We start from the raw sequence: 21875 nt of genomic DNA on the forward strand, positions 1-21875 counted from the left end.
AACCGTTATTATCAAAAAATGACCATAAATTTGTCATACGGCATTCGAAAGATACAGTATCCAAGCATCTTCTCAGTGAATTTCAAAATGATCCATCGAGAGATTCGAGAGAAATTGCAATTTGAAGTTTTATGACACGTTTCATAAGGCTACCAGCAAACACCCATGGGTTTGGTCCTATCTCTATAAACAAAAAATATTTGTCTACTTATTTAGTACATGGCATTCGAAAGATATAGTAATCAAGTACATCCCCTGCAAGTTTGAAAATATTACATTGACGGAATCGAAATTTGTAACGGTTTGGATGTGGCATCCAGTCATAGATGGGTTTTCTACAAGACTTCAAGCGTGAATCCAAGTTTGTCCATTGACTATTTAGATCGTTTATACGTGTCGGTTTTTAAAGGAAAACCTTACCATTTAATTACATAAATATAATGTACAAAAGGTATTATTTATATGGTGCACTGAAAAAATATGAAAATAGGTTTGTCTACCAAACGTTAAATATAATGTGTAACTTAAAAAAAAATTGATAAAAGTTGGAATGTTTACTTCAAAAGGCTATATCTCAATGGTTTGTTGACCGATTCTAATTATTTTTTCATTTCAAGCCCCCTTAATTTCAAGCCACTATATTCAAACCTTTCATGTTTATATGTGCGATTAGTTGACTTAATGATACACTATATCCATTAGACCTCTCCACATTTTGAAAAAGTTTTGAAATATACATCGGTCAGCTTAAATTTTTGTTGTAGCTGTGATTTTAAGAACTTTCGACAAAAATTGCTTATTTTGGACATGATTTAGAAGTGTCTCCAATCAAAAATTTTGTTTTTGCTATGTTTACATAGGAATATCACTTACACTCTGATTCAATAGGTCTTACATGACCACATATCGTCAAAGGTTGTTCCTTAGACACATCTTAACATGTTTTAACAGGTGAACATAGCTCTAATCGCAATAGAAAATTTATTAACTGGATTTTTATATAGAAAAGAATACCAAAACCAAGAAAAAATACTACTAATTTTCCTTAGTAGTATCTTTTCTTAGTAAACCCTTAAGTGTACCAATTAATTTAAGATGCCCTTTTAACATAAATTATCATGGCAAGTGCATGAATGGGATTCGGTCCGATAAATTTTGGAAGAAGTCGTTAACCCCTTGAAAAAATTATCAAAAAATTTGTGTAGTTCCATGAAAAGTGTAGAAAAAATACCCTCAAAAATTGGGCAGCATCTGCCAAATAAGTTGGGACACAGTGAACCATAAATATTATAATAGAATGTATTCAATGAAGATTCTTGTGGATGAGCTTAGAACTTGTTTCTACTTTCTTGGAGTCAATATCGTAGTCAGAAATTCGGCTTCTTTCCCATGAGATCCTGCTTGTCAGCAGTAGACAATAGATTAGTTCGTAAAATTTTAAGCTCGTTTCTAATGACCCTGTTACTTTCAGTTTTCCGATCTGTTAATTTCACATTCTTGCTCTCATTTTAGTTAATTGAATTTAGTTAAAAAGTAAAAAAGAAAATGTGAGTACATATTAGTAGGAGTAAAAAATGGAAAAAATAATATTTAGCCATTTAAATATTTTGCATGAAAAATAGCAAAAAGGTTACTTTTGTATTGGTCCAAAATCACAAAACATTGCTTACAAAACAGCATGACATAGCATACCGTTGGAAATGTCTATTTTTCCGCTTTACAAAATTATTGGAAAATCGAAAATCAATTAAAAATGCAAATGTTTTGGTACCGAAAGTCCATAACATTGTTTTTTCCAATTAACTATATTTTGAGAGTACATGTTCAATAGTGGTTTAGACATACAAGCCAAACTAGATCACTTGAAAAGTTCCTTCAATTTTTGTTTTTTTTTGTAGCGCCGTTATACAATGGTGAATATTTGCCACTACTTTTTTAAATTTTTTACGTAAAAAACACAAGGAAATTTTAATCGTATATTAAAAATTGATGCAAAGTTTTGATATTTAAATATTTACACCGTGAAATAACAAAAAATTCTATAAGTAAGTTTCATACCTAAAGCAATTCTTGTGAAACAAAATTGAAAATTTTATCATATCATAGTATTATTGAAATAATTATATCAGAATCTGTTGTGCGGCATACAACTCCCAGTCCATTTTCTGTAATAGCAAGATCGCCAATTCTGACGAAACAGCAAGGAAGCACCGTGTTGCTGCAGGAAATTCAGCGAATGTTTTCCAGGCACTTACTCGCGTAAATTCCCTAGTTGCCGGTCCCGATTTTATCGTTTTATTGTTTTATATGGGAGCAGGGAAAAGCCCGCTGGAGCTGAAATCCTTTCAATCTCGCTCCCCAACAGGCATAAAACCTCCTCATCTTTTGCACCAACAGATTACAAACATCCAAATGATACACATAAACAATTCACTATAATTAATACTACGAGTACAATATTCACGCTTACAAACTAACACTGATAATATTATTAACATGAGAGAGTATTATGGAACAATTGCTTTACAACATCTCGGGACAAGTGGAAATGAAAGTCATTAGAACAACGATTGAATAGACGACACATATTAGCAAATGGCTCATTATAATCGTCATCCTGTGGATTTCTATGATAAAAAATGTTTAGCTTACGGGTATGGAATCATTTGAATTTTTTCTAGTCTGAAGAATCTGACAATTAACCGCTAATCTTGCATAAATTCGGTTTTTATCGGTTTTTCGACACGGCTCCATGAGTTAGCTTGATTAAGTCGTTGGTCTTTTATAGTATACAAAATTTTAAAAATAAATCAAACGCAATTCCTGTCTGCTGGATGCAGATATCTTTTCTTATGACGCATTAATTGTATTAGCATTCAATCGATGTGCCTTTTCTCGCGTTATCGTACACGTTCATGTAGCTATCGCTACAGCTTTCTTGGCGCTAATACGTTTATTGGAAATGAGAAAATCAAAAAGGGGTCTTAAAGTACATTTAATTATTTTATACCCATGAAATTGAAGACAAAAATCAACTTTTACATCAAAAAGTGCCTTTAATTGCATCGGAAAAATATTATTTTTAAAATTGTGCCAAAAAATTAGCTGAGCGCTAGATAATGTAATGAGCTTATAAACAATAAAAATTGTAGGGGATAACTTGAACGGTTTATACGATATTCATAGTACCGACTTTGAGGACATTGTTTCGAGAAAAACGCGTGTGAAGTTTTGTGTACGATTTGCTTGCAAATAAAAATCGGTTCCGTTCGTCTCAAATCTCTATAAACAATAGTCCGTCTTACCTGGAATTTTCAGAGAATATTTTAAAATATGCTACTTTTGGAAAATGCAGAATAATCGATTATTTTTATTTTAACTTGGTCCTACGCTTTGGGTTTGACGATTCTACGTTGCGGTTTTGAATAAGTATTCCTAAAATATTATTATTACAAATTATACTAAATGAAAGAAAACGATTTTTTCAAGAAAAAAATCCTATGCCTCCCACAAAAAACTACGTCGCAATACATGACAACAAATCATCACAAGATACTAAACTCCCCTCTCCCCCTATTATATTACGTCATTTATTAATGGACCCTATTGAACAACAAAATACAGAGTGCAACGCTCTGCATCAATCCGTTCTATACCACAAGGTTGCATATTATGATTACGATCAGTCCGGTAAGCAAATATTCGAATTCATGCAACCACAAAAATCTAAATATAAACATGCGGCATCCCTAGGTAGCCATACCATACAGCGACGAAACGGTTGACTAGCACGGTGGTTGAAAACCATTTTATCGTTGTCGCTTGGTCGGCTTGAAAATTAAATTATCAACAATATCATGTTACAGTTTTTTTTCCTGTGCTTGTTGCTCTTATTCTCAGAGCGTACTTTTCTACAAAATATGGCCCGGCCAGTAGATCGTGTGTAAAATTTGATAATAAGCTGTCTAGGGCTCCGCGCTTTGCGAGTTGAAGATTTAAGCAACCAATCGCGGAACACCGGGAATATTCGGTTTTTCTTTCATCGTCTTCTAATATGATCCATATGTTTTCAAGTCAAGGTCCATCAGTGAGTGTTAATGTCACGTAAAAATAAAAGGCCAAATTCAATGGAAATCATCTTGGGACCAATTTGATTATATTAAAATTGACAATTGCCACCAGGCAGCACGATGCTGTGTGGAAGAGAAAGCATTGTAGGTGGTATAGGATGTCTTTCATGTCATCTAAAACAACTTTCGGCTTTGATGCGTTTTTATGCGGTGGCGTAGTATTCGTCTCAAGAAATTTTAAGCTTCTGTAAGTATTTTTAACGCGATATAAAATTTATCTGGTATGCATCTCCTACTTAAAACAGCTTCACATATTGAATATTTGTTGTGTTGTTGATTTCCAATGCCAAGCAAGTATTCAAGAGGTCTATCCAATAAGCCATAAATGTTCACGAACGGCTTAATTACAACTGAAGTAGCTGCGCGAACAGTAATTGGGTGATGCTAGATTCAAGTTAGTGTTACGTCTAGACACCTGCGCAAAAAAACTGTTAAGTGTGCAAACAATTTTTCGTCGGTCGAGCTTTTTCTGTAAATCTTTTTTATGTGTTCACAGCGGTAACTACGGAGAAACCGTGACCAAAAACTAATTCGTTATCCAAATCAGGAAAAAGATTCAGTTTGTGATATGTAATATTTAAAAACAGTTTTGAATGGTACTCACAAGCTTTTACACAGTACTACTGTAACTTCTCTCCCAGCTATTTTCTACTTTCATTACATTTTCATTTCATTTTTAGAATTATCGGATTTTTAGTGCTGCTTCGTAATTGCCCAGCATCTTTCCATTTACGTAAGTTCTGGGCAGTTTGCCGTATTGAAGTATTCGGCCACAAAATTTATTTTGATGGCTCTATATAATTCTAGCACTGACTTTGCATAACGGCACGACGTCAAATCAAGTCAAACACCGGAGAATCACAGTCTTGTCTAAAAGAGGTAGTCGATGTTTGTGAAGGCATTCTTTGTAGTATATGCTCTGGTTCATAATCCCGTTTGTGACATATATCTGACTTCGTTGGCCGCAACTGCAGATTGCTTGCCAGACCAAAAAGCCCTGATCATTATCGAATTAATGCTTGAATTTTTCAACGATAATAAAACTATCTCTAGCGGTGAATATCAGTCACACTCGAAACTGTGGCGTTCACTGTCCCGAGTTGTTTCTAAGTTTGCAATAAAATCATTTAGAATTCATGCGATGCTGAATTTTCTAAAGTTTGCTTGGCTAAATTTTCTGGATATGTAGATTTATTGAAAGATTTTTTAAAATTTACAAAGATATTTCACCAGTCTATCTTCTGATCTCGCACAAAAAAGAAGCAAAAAATCGCTACGCTATAGCAGGCTATAGGCACCAGTTCATTAAGCCAGCTTTTGTTCTATATCAGTGCACAAACAAATTGTATCGTTGCCCACGGCTGCGGAGTGAAATGAGTTTGCCATATGAAACAAAAGTGCTCGTGCTACGGGATAACACGATCTCGATCGACTTCAATAAAACTTGTGTTAGACCCACAGTACAGGAAATGGAACACTTAGTTAAAGTTAACATGGAGCTTAATCTCGCTGAAGTTACGTACATTCAGCTACACCACGTAAAAAAATGTGTTTTGATCACGTTTAAAAGTTTAGCACAGGCAGAAAACTTCATTGCAAAGAACACGAGGTCGAATTTAATAACACCAGAATCAAGATCCCCGTGCATATAGAAAACGACATGGTAGACGTGCGTATCCATGATTTGGCCCCGCGCACTAGGGAAGATTACATCAAACGAATTATGTCGCAATATGAAGAAGTAGAATGTGTTACGAATGACACCTGCAGAAATTTTTTTACCGGCATTCCCAACGGCATTCGTATTGTGAGGATGCGAGTGACTAAACCAATACCTTCTTACATAACTATCGAATGCAAATCACCGAAGGAAGGCGTGGCCTATAAGCAAACAACGCTAATCACATATCCCGTGCAGACCCCAACATGCCAATTCTGTAACCATATAGCCCACTGCGGAAAAACATGCACCGAAGCAACTAGTCAAAACTCATCTGCTACAGCGAACTCTAACAAGCAGCCACCGACACCTTCAGATAAACCAAAAATAACGATCCAATTAACCAATAATGCAGGTACAACGACCACGACAACCGCTCCCAAATCAACAACTAGCATCGCCAATAAAGAAGAAAATACCGATGAAGACGGATTTACAACAGCGACCCGTAAGAACTAGAAACAAATAAGAACCTCTGATCGTGAACAGCAAGAAAGCAGTACCGATGATGACATAGACGGGAACGATAACGCTAGAGAAGGCAGACTGAATGACCAAGGAAAAGATCTCAACACGCAGAAGCAAACTGCATCAACAAGATCTGGCAGACCGACATTCTTAGTTTTTTTTTTATTTTTACTTCCCGTAAAAAAAATTAAAAGACCCACGGCTCAGTTGTGCTAACGCATTGAGCCGTTTCAAATAAATCTTCAGATAAAAAAAAGGTATTTCTCCAAATTTACAAAATATGAACATTACACGATAAACTGTATTTCAACTAAAGATGGTTATTCTGCGTCGTTCTGAGCGACTTGTGGTGCAATATTTTCATGGAGAGCATTAAGGGCGGGAAACTCAAAAAAATCTGATGGTAGTTCAAACCAACAAAAATCTAAATAGATAATTATGCATTTTTCCTGTAATTTGTCAGTATTCAATGTATCAAAAAGTCTTATACTTCAGCAGTAGATGTCTAAGCTACTAATGTTTACCCATCTATCAATGGAGATTGGCATCTATTGACAGATATTGGTATATATAATAGATGTTACAAATTTTACGCAGTTATACATAACCGAGCACATTGTTTACGAAAATAACCTTTAACGCATCATAAAGTTCGAAGTACTATAGGGAACAACTTCATTCATTAGTGCCCAGGGGCCCCTTCGTTCATTATTGCCCAGGGCCCCTTTGTTCATTAGTGCCCAAGGACCCCGAGTGGTCTTAAGACGGCCCTGTGCATAGTTGAATTAAAAGGAAGACATATGTGTGGAAACTTGAGATATTTTAATTAGAAATTACATAGCTGGATTACTCAGTAATTCAGGAATAAGCAAGTTAAACTGTGAATGAAGGAAGTGATACATTTGTCAGTTGCTAACTTTATTCGCTCGTAAGTGCTATTATATCACAGGAATAGATTTTACCGAGAATGAAAGAACGCCAAACGAGACAGTTATCATAGAGTCGTTGAAAGCGCCCAGTTCTGAATCGATCGTTACCACTAACAACTGTGAATGAGTTCAACTTTACGAATATGGTCATTTATACCATACGAACTCTATCTGTCAACTTCTCAACAGACATCCCATCTCTACCGCTACTTACTGCGATAAAGGACATGGTTGGCACGACTGGTAGATGGTTTTTGTGTACAGGTAACGGGCTTTGTCGGGCGATAACGAAATTCTTACACATCTTAAGGCTAGGTTGAAAGGAAAAATGGAGAATAATGAGCGATACAAGATTTCAATCATACTTTCGAAAAGCTGGTTTTCATAAAGAATTACAGAAAGGAATAATGGAGGTGAAGAAAAAGTGTTTAAATTTGCAGCAGAAACAATTACAAAAGATAGGGATTTTTATAACAAACATAGTCGAATTAAAAGGAAGACAAGTGTGGAAACTTGAGAAAATTTGAATAGAAATTACATAGCTAGATTGCTCATTAATTCAGGAATAGATTTTAACGAGAAGGAAATAACGCCAAACCAGACAGATGTCACATAGTCGTTGGAAGCACCCAGTTCTGAATCGATTATTACCACTAACAATGGTCGATATAGGACGATAATGAAATTCTTACACAACTTAAGCCTAGATTTAAAAAAAAGTTCATCTGCATGTAGAATTATACAGGAGTTCAATGTTTCTCAATACATGACCAACAAAGTAAATGTATTGCTGCAAGAGAAAGGAATAATGATGGTGACATATATAGTTGAATTCAAAGGAAAGCGTAAGTGTGGAAACTTGAAATTACATAGCTGAATTACTCAGTAATTCAGGAATAGGAATAATCGCAGTAAGCAAGTTAAACTTTACGAATGTGGCCGTTTATACCATACGAACTTTACCTGTCACCATCTCAGCAGAGACATCCCGTCTCTACCCCTACTTACTCAGATAAAGGACATGGTTGGCACGACTGGTAGATGGTTTTTTGTATAGGTAACGGGCTTTGTAGGACGATAATGAAATTCGTACACAACTTAAGGCAAGGTTGAAAGGAACAATGGAGAATAATGAGCGATAATTACAAGAGATAGGGATTTTTATAACAAACATAGTTGAATTAAAAAGAAGACAGAGTCGTTGGAAGCACCCAGTTCTGAATCGATCGTTACCGGTAATAACGGTCTATATAGGGCGATAATGAAATTCTTAAACAACTTAATGCTAGATTTAAAGAAAAGTTGATCTATATGTAGAATTATACAGGAATTGGTCTACATGTAGAATTATACAGGAGTTCAATCTTTCTCAATACATGACCAACAAAGCAAATGTATTGCAGCAAGAGAAAGGAATAATGATGGTGACATGAGATAGCGATTTTTATAACATATATAGTTGAATTAAAAGGAAAACAGATGTGTGGAAGCATGAGATATTATAAATAGAAATTACATATCTGGATTACTCAGTAATTCAGGAATACGAATAATCGCAGTAAGCAAATTAAACTTTGAGTGAGGTCAACATTACGAATATGGCCATTTATACCATACAAACTTTACCTGTCACCATCTCAGCAGAGACATCCCATCTCTACCCCTACTTACTGAGATAAAGAACATGGTTGGTACGACTGGTAGATGGTTTTTGTGTGTAGGTAACGGGCTTTGTAGGACGATAATGAAATTCTTACACATCTTAAGGCTAGGTTGAAAGGAACAATGGAGAATAATAAGATTTCTATCATACTTTCGAAAGGTTAGTCTACATAAAAAATTATAGAAAGGAATAATGGAGGTGAAGAAAAAGTGTTTAAAGTTTGCTGCAATATGAGAAGAAACAATTACAAAAGATAGGTATTTTTATAATAAACATAGTTGAATTAAAAGGAAGGCATAAGTGCGTAAACTTGAGAAATTTTGAATAGAAGTTACATAGTTAAATTACTCATTAATTCAGCAATAGATTTTAACGAGAAGGAAATAATGTCAAACCAGACAGATGTCACAGAGTAGTGGGAAGCACCCAGTTCTGAATCGATCGTTACCGCTAAAAACGGTCGATATAGGACGACAATGAAATTCTTACACAACTTAAGGTTAGATATAACGAAAAGTTGATCTATATGTAGAATTATACATGAATTGTAGAATTATACAGGAATACAAGAGATAGGGATTTTTATAACAAACATAGTTGAATTTAAAGGAAGACATAAGTGTGGAAACTTGAGAAAATTTGATAAGAAATTACATAGCTAGATTACTCATTAATTCAGGAATAGATTTTAACGAGAAGGAATTAAAGCCAAACCAGACAGATGTCACAGAGTCGTTGGAAGCACCCAGTTCTGAATCGATAGTTACCGCTAACAACGGTCGATATAGGACGATAATGAAATTCTTACACAACTTAAGGCTAGATTTAAAGAAAAGTTGATCTTCATGTAGAATTATACAGAAATTGGTCGACATGTAGAATTATACAGGAGTTCAATGTTTCTCAATACATGACCAACAAAGCAAATGTATTGCAGTAAGAGAAAGGAATAATGATGGTGTCATGAGATAGAGATTTTTATAACATACATAGTTGAATTCAAAGGAAAGCATAAGTGTAGCAGCTTGAAATAATATAAATAGAAATTACATAGCTGGATTACTCAATAATTCAGGAATAGGAATAATCACAGTAAGCAAGCTAAACTGTGAGTGAGTTCAATTTTACGAATATGGCCATTTATACCATACGAACTTTACCTGTCACCATCTCAGCAGAGACATTCCATTTCTGCCCCTACTTACTGAGATTAAGGACACGGTTAGCACGACTGGTATATGGTTTTTGTGTATAGGTAACGGGCTTTGTAGGACGATAATGAAATTCTTACACAACTTAAGGCTAGGTTGAAAGGAACAATGGAAAATAATAAGATTTCAATCATACTTTCGAAAAGCTGGTCTTCATAAAGAATTATAAAAAGGAATAATAGAGGTGGAAAAAATGGTTTAATGTTTGCTGCAGTATGAGCAGGAATAGATTTCAACGAGAAGGAAATAACGCCAAACCAGACAGATGTAACAGGGTCTTCGGAAGCACCCAGTTCTGAATTGATCGTTACCACTAACAACGGACTAGAAAATTTGGTACAGAATGTTTGAATGAAAAATAGTTTTCCTGAGAAAATGGGGTGAACGGATAAATGTTGGACACATTTTTTATTTAAATTGCCATAACAAATGAACAAGAAGTACTAAAGATTCCAAACTTCTAGAAACTTCGTTGATTAAGCTTTGAAACAAACGCCAAATATCTGTTACAGTTTGTATGAATAGAAAACAAGTTATCAAAAAAAAGTAAGGTGAACGTATAAATATGGGACACCATTTTCTCATATAAACTGCCATAACAAAACGTACCAGATTTTCCAAATTTCTCAGAAAATTCAAATAATAGAATTGTGCAAACAAAAACTCACTCGAAATGTTGATACGTGTTATAAAATACACTCACATCGGTGTAATAACTATTTTTATGTGCTTTTGTCTGCAAAGTAATTTCATTCCAGAACATAAAAGTGGGGTGCTTGTCCCTGAAGATTTCTTAATCAGCCAGTTCGAAACTTTTTAACAATCATCTTACAGCACTGTGGCACAGTACAAACATGCTGTCAGATGATTGTTCTGTAGCATATAAGATAATAAAGAATTGTTCCAACTTCTGGAAACATGGGCCTTCGTAACCATATTTACAAAACGACAATTTGCAATTTAAGCAACGTGGGGCACTTGTCCCTTAATTGCCATATCACTAACTACACAGCAAAAAATATGAATTTTATCGATGACGTAATCTCATGCATGACACAATTTAGCAAAAAACCGCAATTCACCAAATGACGAAATATAACTGTGTTCCGTTTAATTTTACATGAAACATATACTTTACATGCGCAATGACATAAAATTACACTTACTGCCATTCAGAACAAACGCTATATGTGGAGTAAAATTACGTGATTTGCGAAATTCAACCTCATGTAAAATTAAAATCAAACGTAAAACTAAGTCATTTTTTATGCTCGTATATGTCAAGACGTAAATTTGCACGGTTTTTTCTAGGTGTGTATAGCATGAACATTTATATGCCGTTGTCTGGAAACTGATTTATACTAGGGACGATCCATAAATGACGTAGCATTTTTGAGTGATTTTTAACACCCCCCTCCCCCATCGTAGCATTTCGTCACAAACCTCTAAATACCCTCCCTGGTAATTACGTAGTTTGACGGTAATTCTCCCCCCCATAGTCCCTGTAAAATTAAAAAAAATTCAAAACGATGTTAGTTATTCCCCTTTAAAAAAGCTACGTAGCAAGACATGACCCCCTACCCCCTGTCGTCACACATCATTACAAAATACAATACTCCCTCCTCCCCAAAATAATGCTACGTCATTTATGGATGATCCCCTACTGTAACCAATATTCAACCCGATCCGAGCAATATGGGCCTGGATAAGTTTTAAATTCATGTTTTTGTATTGTATGTACACACCTAGAAAAAATAGTGTAAATTTACGTCTCCTGACCATGACATATACGAGCATCAAAAATGACTTAGTTTTACGTTTGATTTTAATTTTACATGGCGTTTAATTTCGTAAATCATGTAATTTTACTCCACATACAGCGTTTGTTCTGAATGGTAGGAAGTGTAATTTTATGTCATTGCGCATGTAAAGTATATGTTTCATGTAAAACTAAATGGAACACGGTAATGTTCTGTCATTTCGTAAATTACGGTTTGTTGAATTGTGTCATGTTTGCAATTACGTCAACGATAAAATTCAGATTTTTTTGGTGTGTATGTTTTGTATGATAATCGAGATTCAGACCCCTTTCTCCGGATTTTTTTCTGTATCCGTCACTAGAATTTCTAGCACTAACTGTGAAATAACTACCACATATCTAGCACATTGGCCTGTAATCGCCTATAGCGAAACATGAAAGGTTGATGCATGCCATGACATCCGCTATGCCAGAGATTCGTTTGACATACCAAGTGGCTGCATATTTTTGTCCTTCCAGTCGTTCCTTCTGCGCGGCACTACACCTTGATTTAGGAACTTCTGGTTTTGTCGCATTACAAGTGCAGCAATCTAGAACATCAATTCTTGGCTGAAATATTTAAATCCGCTGGATGCAATATGGCCCCTAGGATGATTTAGGTCGGAACAGGAGAATAGGCTACAGTGTTATCAACCTTCTAGTGAACCACGTCTAGTCCAGATATTAAAATTCGAAGTCGAATATTCAATACTCATTCAATTCAACTGGATTATCGATTAATTTAACACACCCGACGCTAGAGATATGTGCATTGTAAAGCCAAAAATCTTGGCTATGAACATCATCCGAGTTCCAACTGTGGCATGTCTAATCAAAACCATATTTTCTTCCCGAAGCTGCAATTACGACTGTCCTCCTCTTCCCGGTTCTATTATTTTACAATCTCGTAGTTTGCTGGTTCAGGACAAGCGTCTGTAGAAATCTTCTATAAATGAGTTTTTCGATAGTTCGTAGTTGCAGTGCGTGCGTGGGTTCGATCCGTCTGACGATGGAAAGCGCACCTCATGTTAGCCTTCTTCATCAGTCTATTTTTCTAAAATTTCTTTTTTCTTTTCTCATAGGTACACAAGTTTCACAATTTTAGTTGCCGTTCCAGTCCTGTTAATGTGTTTTTTCTCTTTTCGGTTATTCGCATTTTCTCTGTCGCCTTTCGGCACCGCCATTCGTCTGGAGAAGACTAATGCATAAAAACACGAAAGGAGGATAGAATCGGGTGGAAATCATGCACAGTAAAACTTGTAGGAGTTGTTGATGCTGCTACGCTGCTCAGTGCAAGATGGAAAAGGAGAGGTAGCAAAAAAAATAAATAAATGCGCCGATTTTACTTCTTTTTCCTAATGGCGTTCGCTTGGCAGTATGCTTAATATAATGTGAATTTATACTTATCTATTATGTGCGTAATAGAATGGAAACAGGGTTGCATTTGGATAATAAAAACATAAACATTTAAGATATAAGTGAAATTTTCTCAACTCCATTCACTAGTGTTAGCATGAAATTTTAATTCCAGTTGTTAAAATAAAATATAAAATTGAAATAAATTTAGAGTTTTTGCGTAATTACAAATACATCTTTCCAATGTCCGGTTAAAGCTTAAAGCTTTGTATTCAAAAAATGAACTGTAAAAAAATAAATTAGGGCAAATTCGGAAATGCCGTATTGTAAAATACAACATTCTTTGTAACATAAACGACATGTTGATATGTGAAGTTTTTATTGCATATTTTGTTTATGTTCTGAAGAGATTGTTGAAAATTGGTTCTGACTAGGTTATATGATGGAGTCAACGAACTATTTCTACGAACAAGTTGTTTTTCAATTGAATTGAAGAATATGAGACAATATTATTTCTCGAGAAATATGTGTATCCTCTTAAATGAATACTCAGTAATAAAGCATTGGTTACACGTATCCCATAATTATATCCCTAAATTCGGCCCTGTTGCGATGAAAATAATACGCTAGCAGCTGGACGCAAAATTCCTAGAAAAGGACCATATTTTTGAAAAAGACAAAGCACAGAGAGCTATTCCAGAGTGCAGTTGTGAGAAACCAGCAAAGATTATAGCTTTTTTCGTTCGTTTAATTTTCAAAATAGATTATGTTCGGTGAACCATTGTACCAGCAGTGCGTTCACCAGGATCCGATGACGATGATGGAGTGCGAGTGAGAATGAGACACAATCGAAAGCCGTAGTTTGCGAAGGAAACGGCACGAACAAAGTGGGTATGCACACACGCACAAGCGACAAAAAACAACCGAACAAAATTGATTGCTGATTTCGATCATGCACTTTACGATTGCCTGAATATACAAGAGCTTCCTGCCTTCGAGTAGGTGTCACGTTTCTCCCCCACCACACATAGATTTATTTTCCCACGCTGTTTTACGCTGAATTGTCGTGGACATTCGCGCAGGTGAAATCCTTTTCCACTGTCACATTTTTGTTGAATATTTTTCGTTGATGTTGCGGAGGTCATAGCAAGACCATATGTTGAGTTTTTTTTACAATAGAAACCGTACCTAAATTATTATGATTTCGTCGAGTTACAATTAGTTGGTTTAAAACAAGAAGGAAACAAAAATCTACGATGTTATCGAAACCGGCAAGCATAAATTTATATTAAAATGAGAGCCTTTTAAAGATAACGATCGTCAAATAAATTTAAACAATTTTAAACATATGATACTAGATCTTTACTCAATATTGATATAAAATGCTACTGCATCTAGATGGAATTGAACATCGCAAACTTTTTTCTCTACATGACGAGCTGGAGAAAAGTTCATCAAAAATCTTTCATCAGCTAACACAACTTCAGTCCATTTTTTGAGTTTCGAATTCTCCTCGTTAGTAGCTAACAACAGACTGAGGTGCTAGCTAGACACCAAATCCAAAGATGACACGCAACTTTCGTGTACGGTTGAAAAGTAGATACAGGGCACTAGATTAGGATTGTCGCTTGTGTCCCAATTGTTTTCACCTCGGAACATTTTTGTTTTGATTTCGATATATATCTGTCAAGATATCGAAAGTCTCTCTAGCAAAAGTCATTTGTCCGCACTTTTGGTACACGCAGAAAAATATGGCCTGCTTGTAACCACATACCGTTCAGTCCCATTTCAAATTAGTAAAATGTAAAGTTTGCCTTCTTTTCATTTCAGTTTAGTTTATTCTGCTGTGATTTTTATGCATTCAAGACCGAAACCCAATGCATAAAATATACAGCAGAATAAACGAGAGGCAAACAGAAAAATTATGTGATATTTGCTATGAAACAAATTTCTATGTGGCATACTATTAAAATTAGTTTTCACATGATATCTATGCGTTACAGATAATTTTATGTGCTATTACAAATTGTAAAAAAATATGTGTGAAATCAATATAATCAATATATAGATTTTTCTCGAGAAAATGAAATGGAAGAGCTTGTATATACCGTACAAGGAAATGAAAATTTATCAAAATTTAGTACAGGTTTAGACAATTTGTGCATTCTAATTAGTGAAAATACATCAGCCACGAAATGGCCATTGTTTTGCTGACTAAAAGAAACAAAAATCGCTAGTCGCTATGAAACGACGATAGAGGATTATTTATTGCTTTTTTCATTTGTCCCATTTGACAGGTATACCAGGAATCAAAACAATGATGTTCCTACCTCTGATGCCAGCGACAATCCTAATCTAGTGTTCAATATCTACTGTTTGAAGCAACTGGTCGGGACTGATGTCCAAGTTGGTACAAAAGATTTGATTTTTTGCTGATGAGGGCCAAACTGAATCTAAGCTCACGTCGCTTAATTCAAGTAAGAATTTGCTCAATTGAAGGGGTTACACCACTGTAGAAATCGAAAAAATAGGCATATTTCGGGATTTTTTCTAGACGAAATAAAGAGGAATCTTGTAAAATGGGATTTATACTACTAGTTGTAAAGTATAAAAAATATTTTTTTCAAGTGATTTTGTCACAAGATGGCGGCTGTGTAGCATTTTCCCGTAGAAACCTCTTTTTGGAAAGGGTCCACGGTCGGAAACATATCGCCCGTAATTTTTAACATAGAGCTTAAAACTGATTTTTTTCAAAAATCAGTTGGTGTAACCTCTTAACCTCACTAGTAAGAATTACCAAACAAAACTTCCTACACAAAAGAATCTGCTCGTAAATTCAAGAAAAAATCACGATATCATGAGTTAAACCGTATATGAAAATCATGACCAAGTTCCCAAAACCGTGAATATTGATCTTCGTGTACATAAATCTATTTGTATTTTCAGTTCACGCCAAAAATATATATGGCGATACCTTCGAACGTTTGGTTGGGTTACTGTGCTATTTGCTGGATATGTTAAGTTTTTCTTTATAATTCTTGCTCATGATTTAGGAATAAACTGTTTGTAGTAACCATATCGACAAAAATAGTCGACAGCAAAACAATGTTCATGATTTTAGGAGCTCAGTCATGATTTTCAAAATTTGTATGCATGTTATCGTGATGTTATATTCTTGAGCTTACTGTCGAATTTGACACGCGAAATAATATTGCTCGTGATTATGACATAAACACTTTTAACCTGACAATCGTTATTCATCTTAGCGATATCGTTATGTGTGCACGGAAAAAAAACCCGTTCATAACATCATGAACACAACGAATGAACGATTTACGAAAACCGTGACCAAGTTCCTAAAGCTCTGAATAATAAACCTCGTATTCATTTAGTTTACGAATACTACGATAAAAATGCTGATATCATGGTCACGTGACTCGTGTCCATGATATCAGCAGTTTTCGCGAATACAGTAAAGACCCGTTTTTATCAGCCCCTTGGCGAATTTTAAGCTGATAAAACAGGGACATTGATAAAATCGGGACATATATTTTTCTGTCTTTTTAATAAACCGAAGCTCTTAAAATATTCTTCTTTGTTTCTTAGATATATCCTTGCAACCTTTTTCAGATTATTTACATTAAGTTCCCCTTAAGGGGGTCTGACAGCGCAAAATTTAAAAAATAATATTTTTATTTTTGAATTTTTCGGATCTCTAAGATAAGAAATATATGCCCAAGAAAGAATTAAAATGTCTGATTTTAGTGCTAATTCGATCATTGCAGTCAATAAATTTTTTTCGGGGGGTCTAGGGTAAACCTCACAAATTTTGGCGTACCTCAAAAAAGCTTATATATGGGTTATTCCGCGCAAAGTGGCAAAAAAAACAAAACTTGGAATCGACCTTCACGAATTGGAACCAGTTTTGAATAAATTGTTCCTCTAAAGCCAATATATAATATCCTAAATTATTGTGTCATTTTGAACCACCCCTCGGTACATGGGAACACTCCTAAAATTAACAAATTAAAAAAAATCAGTGTTTCAAATAAACCACACATTTCACACCAAGGAGCCTGTTTCCAAAGGAGCGGTGGAAACCAATCATTGTTATGTACGTTTCTGGGAGTGAATGAAAAAATCAAAGCAAACCAAGTAGGTTTTGACTCTCAGGTTTTCACTCCTGGTTTTGGCTCCTCCTATCCACTCCGGTTTGCGATTTTTGTTCTGTCGCCGCTTATAGACCGAATTTGATTTCAAACTTTGCTAACAGTTCTTCAAGATTTGCACGTTTAATTTCTCAATTATCCCAGCAGTATGTATATATTGAAGCAAGTCATTTGCTTTCATTTTAATTTTCTTTAACAAATATCACGGAAATCACGGAGAAACATACCTCAAATCTGGTGTAAAAATATTCCTGCTGGAGTGATGAAATCCAAAAGTTCATATGCATTGTGGAAGGATGCAAAACAGGTGTACTATTTATTATTGTAATAGCCGTGTACGCTAATCATTGAGTGTTGACCTTCGAGGTCTATCGAAAAAGTAGATGTCGTCATGAACTATACCAAGGTTCTGATTTGCTTTTGTGCTTAATAAAACGAAAATTGAAAATCTCAATTGAGCTCGGGCTTTTAAATTGTATGCTGGCATTATAATCTAGTAACCTGTTTTCACTCCTCGGCGGTTTTCACTTCTTAGGAGCTAAAAAACCATGAGTGATGAAATAATGGTTTTTAAGGTGAAGATATGTAGAAGCCACGTTGCTAGGCACCGACTCGCTTGTTTACATTAGCAAAAACTGAAATCTGAAATGAAAATTCAAACGCACAAATGAGAGTTTCCGAACATTTTCCTTTGGTCATCTGTACATTGGCAGAAAATTTGAAGTTTTGTTAGTAAACGATTAAAGTTTCGTGAGTGTTTTTGCAGCGGTTTGTGAAAAAAGTGCATTTGAAAAAGTGCAAGGAAAACGAGAAGAAGAGTGTTTCGAAAAGAAACCCCAAGTGAAGAGGGGTGATATTTTCGCACAAAATAGGAGCTACAGATTGCATTCCGTCAAAAACTCGGATTGATTGCATAGGAAAATATTCTAGCTTCCTTATGTAGCAGTTTCGTGGCACACCAGCAAGGTTAGTGTGTTGAAAAACGTATTTTTATATTTGCTCATGTCAGATACATGGTTAGGCAGGGGAGAAGGGTGTGTGGCGTAGGAGCTATGTTGTGGCTCGCATGTATAATGTCCTTAATGATTTGTCACACTGTGGTTTTTTCAACGCATGCTGATTGGAGTGATTTTTGAAACACTGAAAAAAAGTTTTTCTTCGGATTATATCTTTGTACTAGAAGCAATCAGAGATGAATTTTGAAGTATTTGTTTAATGAATTTGGAAAAAATGTTAGTTTTTACGGCAGTGTTGCCAAATATGCAACTTTTTAGTTTTAAACTAAAAATACATTTTTCTTGTAATACACATAACGGTTACTGCAGGCCTTTTTTACACATAAAATGTCATTATACTTACTCGGTCGGTTTCTGACACTCTCTTGGGATAATGATGATATGCTGTTCAGGATTTTGTTTGGATACTTTCTAGGATTCTGATCGAAGTTTTCTTAGTATTCCGATGGAATCTATTTCAAAATTTCCATTGAATAAAAAATATATAATTATATAAGATTCAGATGAATATCCTGCTTTGAGTTCCAGTGGACTCTTCTTCCATTATCCCCATCAACAATTGATTCCTGCTAAGAATTCCAATGGAATCTTTAACCCATTCGTGCCAATGTTGTTGATATATAACAACGTTTTTAAACGACTATAACTTTTGGTTTACACAACAACTTTTGGTATGTTTACAACGATAAGTAAGGCTAATAACTGGGACTAATATCTTTCATTCGAGCAGTAACAGTTATAAATATGATGAATAGAAAAAAAGTTATCACAATTAATCTGATTGGGTTCCGCTGAAACAGTGCTGCCAGGGATAGTTTACGTTAACGGTGAAAGTGAAATTTTGGAATATTTTCGTAGCCAATATGTAAATATTATTGGAAACTGATAGAACTTTCTAATTTAGACTACCTTCAATTACCTTTTTCATGAAATTGGACTTGATCGGAAGGTAAATATTGAGCAGCTTCTAGCACTGCGAAAGAAGCACCTATCTTTATTAAACCAGGTTTTTCGTGTTTCATGTTGCCAACAGTTAAGAAAAAAAAAGTTTTGGAACCCTACACGCGGTAGAAAAAAGTTGGTCGAGAAATGGTCAACAAGATTCTGATAAGACATCCGGCAGTCACTGGGGGCAATTTCAATGCTTGGGTAGCTCAAGCAAAAATGGATGTTAGGCTATGTAAATAGGGTGCCAGCAGTACTTCTCACTGAGGCCACCGGGAACCCATTATCTACGTAACCTTCTGTAGTTCTTCGCTGGTGACAAACATGAGTGGGAGAGTTTGCGAAGACTACATACGAAGTGATCACCTGACAATGCGGTACGACATTGGTCAACTAAATGATGTTACAAAGACAAGGATCTCTTTTTGGATACACAATGCGCCCTCTAACTAAAATGAGTGTTAAAAAAACGTTAGCTGTTATATGTGACACCACTACGTAAATTATATTGGAGACAAGAAACAGACGACTCCCCGTTTACTTACTTTATTTTTTTCTAGTCTATGAGTAATCGAATTATTTACCCCGGAAAATCGAAGCCCCAGGAAATCGAGTTTGCCCTGTATTACTAAAGACACGCCTTATTCTATTGTCATAGAATTCTTGCGCAAATAGCTATAAACAACTAATACTACTGTTAACTCGTTACGAATAAAAAACGCCTTGAAATTCTGAGAAATCGACTAGGGTCAAAATAGATACATTTACATTTACCATTATAGGAAAAAATTTAACCAAACCATTTTATTTCCAATTTCTTCGCGTATAAAGCTTATATTCATAAAATAACACAAAAAAGTTTGATTCGATTATCCGGGGTGAGATTTTTTTGAAATCCCCGGATAATCGAGTCCGACCTGTAACGTAATTACAAAACGTGCAATATCAGATGATTAACATTTTGGATGATCAGAAATAGTTTCTAAACTGCAATAAGCTTCGGCGATGAGCAGAGGTTCTACAAAAATTGGTCACTTACTACGAAGGAACGCGTCTGTAAACCCTTTCTTCCAAAAGTATCAAATTTGGTCCGATAACAATGCATTAAATATTCATTCACACCCAATTACGTCTCGCAGCAAAAATCTCGGGAAAATAATTTTCTCTAATGATCGCTGTGCGTATTTCGGTCTGCCGGGATGCTGTAGGTACTTACAATCAAAGCGAGCAACCGTATCGCGACGCTCCTTTCTTTCCTTCGCGTTGAACTCGTAGGCTTACACAATGTGCCGCTGAGCAGAAACCGAATCACTCCTCGCGGTGGGTGGACCAGGGCAGGTTATCTGGCTTCTATAAACACATTTCTCTCGGTCCACCGGATTTTTAAACTGTTTTACTTTCCCCTAAAAAGTATGCCACACGGTACAACCAGTTGCGTCTTATCCTGCGGCGAAGTGTCGAAAGGATGGCAAGCGTTACATCGTGGTATAAACTCAAGTGTAGCATTACTCTTTAAAATAAACATTTCTTTCAAGACTTTTCTCTCACACTTTCAAGAATGGTTTTTGCCACAGCAGCTATCCATTGGAAATGACTGCGAAATTACGCTATAAAAGCTCACATTTTTCTTCGGCTTTATATGCAATCGTTCGGGAAGTTTGAATCATTTGTAAACCGCTGTTGAAAATTTCATCTCACATTAATATTTCATGATAATTACACCGAGGCTTTCAAGTTTCAATTTTACTGATTATTTCATTTAAATTTGGGGAATTCTTTTAGAAATATCTATTGATGTTCTGATTAAATATTGATTACATCCTATAAGCATAATGACCGTAGCGTCGAGGAATTTGTTTGATTTAGTCCGAATTAAGAACGTTAACTTAATTAAGTTGCGGAATTTTCCTCCGAGTTTAATATTTTTAGTACGTGGGCTCTGAATAATACAGAAGGCAGTTGCAGAAACACTCGCACATTTCACGATTCAGACTCGCGCTTCAACCGAAACCAACTGCTCCAGAACACCGTTCGACCTCGCGCTTCAGCAACGGAATGCAATGGAGTTATTTTTACGCCGATTTTCCCACCCAGTTTTCGCCTACTTCTACTCGAAAATTATCCTTTCATGCATAATCAATTGTGCTTTTAATAGTCTCCCGACTAATGCGGAATGCCAAACAGAGTATATGGTAATTAACATTGGTGAAAGATTGATTGTGCGATATTATGGACTTACATGTTTGATTGATATAAGAAAATTGAGCATACGTCAACATAGTACGGTGAAACTGTTTCTTAAAGCAATAAAATTCAAAACAACTGTTTTCATTTCAAACTAGGCTGAATATTTAAAGGTTTAAAAGGCGACGTAGTAGAGAAAGAATGTGTACCGGAAAATGAGAGCAGATCGAATATATTCATTGTGACCATTGAAGATCATACGATGTAGGGTAGCGAGCCTATTTTA

General features: G+C 35.4%; 1 protein-coding gene across 1 annotated transcript in view; it reads right to left on the reverse strand.

Annotated features, from left to right (window-relative positions):
• Positions 1 to 21446, reverse strand: part of LOC131683390 (uncharacterized) — a 35301-nt gene extending 13855 nt beyond the window's left edge. The window contains exon 1 of the mRNA XM_058965324.1: positions 20622 to 21446. The gene's annotated coding sequence lies outside the window, so the exon portion shown is untranslated. The remainder of the gene's footprint in view (positions 1 to 20621) is intronic.
• Positions 21447 to 21875: the final 429 nt, after the last annotated feature.

This window comes from Topomyia yanbarensis, chromosome 2 (genome assembly GCF_030247195.1).
Source record: "Topomyia yanbarensis strain Yona2022 chromosome 2, ASM3024719v1, whole genome shotgun sequence".
In the NCBI taxonomy this organism is placed as follows: Eukaryota; Metazoa; Arthropoda; class Insecta; order Diptera; family Culicidae; genus Topomyia; species Topomyia yanbarensis.